The 6,724-nt window shown below is 38.8% G+C and overlaps 1 long non-coding RNA gene across 1 annotated transcript; it reads right to left on the bottom strand.

Annotated features, from left to right (window-relative positions):
* Window positions 1-510: 510 nt before the first annotated feature.
* LOC105485524 (uncharacterized) lies at window positions 511-5,401 on the bottom strand. The gene is made up of 3 exons (XR_011619472.1): window positions 4,996-5,401; window positions 3,860-3,914; window positions 511-878 (listed from the first exon to the last, which is right to left on the bottom strand). It is a non-coding gene; the product is annotated as an uncharacterized lncRNA (long non-coding RNA).
* Between the last annotated feature and the right edge of the window lie 1,323 nt (window positions 5,402-6,724).

Raw genomic sequence — 6,724 nt, 5'->3', positions numbered from 1 at the left:
TGTGTACATCTAAGTTATAGTTATCAGATTAGTATCATTAACAGAATATTCATATAATATACTGAGATTAAAAATGTGAAAATGTTTCTGCTTTGGACAATTTATGACCCATCTCCGTCACTCTGGCTTTATCAAACTAATAACCTGTCAATCTAAATTCTGCGTGACAATGAGCACTTTTCTCCCTTCCAATTAGGTAAGTGAGTCTTTAGCTAAGAGGTTAGATGTAAGAAATGAATTAAGATCAATACATAACGATGTGCTGCTGTGAAAGAATATAGAAGATTTTTAGTATGATATGAAGAGTTCTGAAGATTCATATATTTGAATAGTGATGAGAAAAAATGTAGAAAACATGACAGAAAATTGTTTAAAGTATGAGAAAGTAGAGAAAAAGAGAAAGAAAATAAATGTTTCATGATTAGTGAGGACTTCAAAGCATACAGAAGCCACATCCTATAACTTTTGTAATAGAAGCACAGCCATGCTCTGCTGTAGATGGTTTTTTAAAGGGAATGATGACTGTAAGCTGTCAGTAAAATTCAGTAAAACAATGCTGCTTATTACAATACAATAATCACCTACCTTGGGAAAGTTTTTAAAACTCAGGCTTCTTGTATCCTTAATAGGCCATTGGAGGGCAAAACATTGTAACTCTCTTGAGCAGCAAGTATGATACTATGATTTTACTCTTCTAAAAGTAGAAAATCTTTACACATGTCTATGGCAATGGTTTTCCACAAATGTCAGCATTATGCTTTGTTTTTTAACTTTATCAGTAATATCATTAATACTCTACTTGATTTCAGTCACTGTGAGGAATCCAAATATACCCTGTATTCTCCAAGGCCTCTGGCCCTGAAGAGAAGACATCAGCTCTAAATAAGGAATAAACATGAGGGTAAAGAGATTTTAGGAGAGCCTGTAATAGAAATGAGATTTTCAAAAATTGTGTGTGTTAAATTTTACCAAAATAATCTTAGAATCCTTTAAACATATACATAAAGCTCCCAAGTCATGTTTGTATCATAGTGACACACATGCATCTGTGATTGATGGCTGGTAAGAATATTAAGCATATTCTGACATATCCCATAGATAAGATCTCTGAGCTACTTTACACAACTACATCCACCTCCTTTCACCATCAGTACTATACACTGTTCACTGTTGTAGATGAAAATTGAACATCGTTTTTAAATTTTTAGTGGTTAATAGATATTCTATGATAAAAAGGATTATAGTCAACAAGTTTGAGAAGTGTTAGTTCACAAATTAAACAAGTTGATACATTTCAGCACTTTTCATAAAATATACTATTTTAATGAGGATCAGAGAGAATAAGCCTGGAATGTATAGGCAGAAATAGACTAAAATCTGACTATGGGGTTTTATAGGATATATTATGGTTTTGTCACTATTCTAGGAGAAATAGAAAGGCTTTGAAAGATTAGAAATGAATTTGTAAATAACTTGGGGATTAATGGATGACTCTGGAATTAGTGTAGGAAATGGATGTAGATGTGGAAGGAAGAAAGGAAGGAGAATCTAAGTTAAAGTATACCAGTTGTTGAGATGCAATGAAATATATTTGGCTTACAGCAGGGATGTCCAATCATTCAGCTTTCCTAGGCCACTTTGGAAGAAGAATTGTCTTGGGCCACACATAAAATACACTAATACTAATGGTAGCTAAATGATGAGGTAAAAAAAAATTCCAAAAAAAATTCTCATAATGTTTTAAGAAAGTTTACAAATTTATGTTGGGCCACATTCAAAGCCAACCTGGGCCACACGCTGCCCGTGGGCCGTGGGTTGGACTAGCTTGGCCTAGGATAATGACTATGGAAATGTAGAGAGAGACATATACATATGTTGCAGCGTTCCAGACAGTTTTTTTTTAACTGATACAGGTATTCAGCAAAAAAATTATTTGGTACCTGCTATGGAAATAGAGCTTTTGCAGTCAGAGAAGATGTATCATTGAACAAACAAGGTATTCCAAGGTATGAAATTTGCTATGTCCAGAATCTGAGGAGACCCACCAGGAATTGTGCTTCTTTCTTTGTGGCAGGCAGTGTAAGGTATAGTAATTTGTCTTTTACTTTGAACATTATTTCTTTGAATGTCCCTGAACACCAGATCTTTAAAAATTTTATGAATAGAACAGACTCCTGTTTTTCACATGACAAATCTCCCAGTCCCTAGATAGTGTATCCTATCAAGGGCTCCCGTCTGTCCAAGTCTTGCTCATCCTACCCAATCAATACAATGCCATCAATGTAAAATCAACTCGATGTTCTGCAAGATATTCAGACAGCCCAAGTCACTTTGTTCTATATTATAACGGAGTGCAGGAGATTAACATAGCTTTAGGGAAAATGTGGAAATGTACATTGTCTGCTCCACATGAATCTTCAGTTATCTACTTCATACTCTGCTGATAATGATGGAAAAGGGTTCAGTGGAAAAATTGTTGGCTGCATAATATGTGTTTGAAGATTTTTAAAAATTTGTTATGGCAATGGCTGGAATCAGGTCTACAGTTGGTTGAGTTTGTAATAGTCTACAATCATCCTCCAGGATACATCTCATTTCTGTAAGAGTCACAATGGTGAATCAAAGGGACATATGGCAGATACTACTACTCATAAATCTTTTGGATTCTTAAGGGTGGAACTACTTTCTACCAATGTCTATTGACCGGGATGTAATACTGGTTTTGATTTACTATCATGGGTTAATGTGAGTAATTACAAAGGCTTCTACTTGACTTTAACCATTATAATAGCCTTTGCCCTACAGTCTAAGAATCCAATTTTGGAATTGTGTCAATTGCCAATTATGTCAGTCCCAGTTATGTATCTATCCCCTCAGCCTCATATACCCCTACCCTAAACATGCTATGATAATGCTCTAGGACTCTGGCTAATAATGTCTTCTCAGATCCAGTGTCCATCAATTCTCATAATGTCTGGGTATTCACAGACTAGGTATCCCAGTGCTCAGTAGTCTGTGTAAATGGTTACATGTCCCTTTTAGGCAATAAGTGGAAGAGTCAGTAGCTTGTACACTTGCCACATTTTCGTAGCATGAGTCCTTCTAAGTACCCAGCCAGCTCCTCGGTTGATGGATTACAGGGTGGTCAAGTGGCTATGTGTGGAAACCACACACAAAAAGCAAAACTTTTAATTGGGAGAACAGCCCTAATCCAATAAGTCACTCATCCTTGACTTTTTCCTGCTCGGTGCTACCCTTATCATCTGCCCTCAAACAACACTGTATTTATCAAGCATATTTATAGCTCTCTCAGGGCCAAAACTTTTTGATTGGCATTTTGACTTTGGAGGTTGTTGAAATAATTGTGATCCCCTCCCTCTGCTCCAACTTCTGAAAGTTAAATGCATCCACTTGTACTGTGTTTCAGGATTCTACCTTTACCATGCTATCTTTAAGGTAAGTTCTGTAACAGGTTCTAATATTAACTTGGGTGACCAAATATCTGGGTTTTTCCAGAACTGAGGGGTTTCCTGGGATGTGGAGCTTATGTTGCTAAAACTAGGACCACTGTCCATCCAGTATAGTCTAGTTCTCCTCTGGGCTCCAGAGAAGAACAATTACTATGCTGTTTAATTGATCCTTGTGCCTCTTTACCAGAACATTTCTCATTGACTGGGTGAATGACGCAGTCTCTGGGTATTCCTGTGGGTCATAATTATGTAATATGTCTCTGGCCATACATAATGTATACCTTCAACATGCCTGTTTCCCTGAAGTTTTTAATTTGTATTAGTTCATTTTCACACTGCTGATAAAGATACCAGAGACTGCGAAGAAAAAGAGGTTTAATTGGACTTACGTTTCCACATGGGCTAGGGCGGCCTCAAAATCATGGCAGGAAGTGAACGGCACTTCTTTCATGGTGGTGGCAAGAGAAAAAGAAAAAAGCAAAAGCAGAAATTACTGATAAACCCATCAGATCTTGTGAGACTTACTCACTTTCTCAAGAATTGCAGGGGAAAGACCAGCCCCCATGTTTCAGTTACCTCCCACTTGGTCCCTCCCACAATATGTGGGAGTTCTGCGAGATACAATTCAAGTTGAGATTTGGGTGGGAACACAGCCAAACCATATCATAATTCCATCCTTTGTTGTTTGTCATGGCAATTCTGGCATTTCAATTCACTCAGTGAAATTTACCATCACTTTTCCCAGGCATTTAGGAGCCATCTTAATACTGAATTAACATCACTTCCTGGGGGCTTCACCATGATGTTAAGTCTTGTCTCTTGGAAGAGTGCTCCAAATTAAAAAAAAAAAAAGTCCTATCAATTTTTATGTTTGCCATTCTTTTCCCTCTGCTCTCCTGCTAAAGGCAGTGGCTTCCTTGCATGCCACCAAAGATGGCCCTGGCTTACACACCTGTTTCTGTTGCCCATTACTCAGCCTCAGTTCCATATTGTCTTTTCATAGGAAACCACATAGCAATAGCCATCCAGTTTCTTATTCTTATAACCACTATATCCTACATGTCAAATGTGTAACATATCACGTGGACTAGCGAACTCTGTCCTACAGGAATAGTCTCCCAATTCATCACTGCTGATAGTTTTAATAATTGGACTGCCACACTGTGCCAGCAGCTGCCCGTGCTCCATCTATCACTAGTTCTAGTGTTCTCACTGCTGACCAGGTGGTGAGGTGTCCAGCTCTGAAATCTCATCTGACCGCCTACTTTCTTGGGTCACTTCCAATACCAACTATTACAAGTTGAGTTCTCTGGAAGCAGATCCTGAGGTGGTATTTAAGGTGTAAAACGATTATTAGAGATTAATACCCATGGAAAGAAGAGAAAATCAGTGGTATTGGACAGAGGAAGATGTCGAATTGCAACTGAAGTCCAACAAACCCTTGATTCATCTGATGGGGAGCCTGTAATATTGTCCTGAATCAAACCAAAATGTCTGCACCATATACCACGCCTCTCTTACTCACTAGGTATGGGCAATAGTAGATGATGAGGTCTCTGCAGCTGAGGCATTGCCTCCCTGAAGGACCTCACCGCTGGCGGGTGTGTGCTGCCTTCTCTCCTCAACTGTGCAGTGGTCTTGTCTTGAAAAGAAATCCAGCGGCCGGGCGCGGTGGCTCACGCCTGTAATCCCAGCACTTTGGGAGGCCAAGACGGGCGGATCACGAGGTCAGGAGATCGAGACCATCTTGGCTAACACGGTGAAACCCCATCTCTACTAAAAATACAAAAAACTAGCCGGGCGCGGTGGCGGCGCCTGTGGTCCCAGCTCCTCGGGAGGCTGAGGCAGGAGAATGGCGGGAACCCGGGGGGCGGAGCTTGCAGGGAGCCAAGATGGCGCTGCTCACTCCAGCCTGGATCACAGAGGGAGACTCCGTCTCAAAAAAAAAAAAAGAAAGAAATCCTGAGGTCGACCTCCTTCTCTACCACAACCTCATTTTCTGATGTCATGCTACAAGAGGAAAAGAAAGCACACACTTTTGAAGATCATTTTTTGCCTTATTACTACTTGAACCTATATTCTGAGTAAAAATATTTATAAAATTTAAATGTATCTAATCATTTAAATAGTAATAGTAATTATACATAAAATTAACACTCGCATTATAATGATACACATAAGCTGTACATAAAGAAAGGGTATTGAGGAATTCGTGACCAGCCTGACCAATATGGCAAAACCCCGTCTCTACTAAAAGCACAAAAATTAGCCATGTGGGGTGGCCTGTGCCTGTATTACCAGTTACTTGGGAGGCTGAGACAGAATTGTTTGAACCCATGAGGTGGAGGTTGCAGTTTGCCAAAATCACGCCATCGCACTCCAACCTGGGTCATAGAGCAAGACTTGGTCTAAAAAAAAAAAAAAAAAAAAAAAAAAGGTATTGAATGAAAGCTTGGCGGTGTTGAACTGGATCATAATAAAAACATAGGCTAATTAGGTTGGAGTTCAGCTGCCTGTAATAGAAACCTGGCAAAAAAAGGCAAATGGTACAAATGGATAATTAGTTTTGTCTTTTTCATGTTAAAAGTAGTTGGAAGGTAAGTATCAACAGGATTGGAGTTGTTGCTCAAAGTTCTCGACTATCTTTCTTCTCCACTGTACTTGGCCTGCGTCTTTTATCCTTATGGTTATAAGATGGTAGCTACGCTATAGGTATTGAGCCTCTGTATCAGAAAAAAAGAAGGGAAAAGGATAAATGGCAAAGGTGGTTGATAACTTTTTTCTTTTTATCAGGAAAAAATAGTCTTCCCAGAAACCTTACAGGGGAGACTTGTGCTTACATCTCAACGTTTAGAAATATGTCATGTGGCCACTACTACCTGCAAGGATGCCTGTAGGTATAGTTTTCTACCCGAGCTTATTGGTGCCCAAAACAATGTCAGCGTTCTTTTATTAAGGAAGAGCAGAATGCAGCCAACAGTGTTTGCCACGGGGTATGTTTAATTTTTTAAATGGCTACCCACTCTCTTAATACTATTAACGTTGTGAAACAGACTTTATACAGAAATTTAATATTTTTAGGATTATATATAGTATTATATACTATATTCACTTGCTTTTATTTATGGAAAGAGCCCAGTTTTAACAAATCACTTTGCCTGGAAACTATCTTACATGTAGTTAGCTAATTAAAGTCACAGGCATCTGAGATAGTCCTTCCAAATTTAAAGTCACACTTCCAGGATAAAGAAGAA

This window comes from Macaca nemestrina, chromosome 2 (genome assembly GCF_043159975.1).
Source record: "Macaca nemestrina isolate mMacNem1 chromosome 2, mMacNem.hap1, whole genome shotgun sequence".
In the NCBI taxonomy this organism is placed as follows: Eukaryota; Metazoa; Chordata; class Mammalia; order Primates; family Cercopithecidae; genus Macaca; species Macaca nemestrina.
This window is presented reverse-complemented; position numbering and strand designations above follow the sequence as displayed.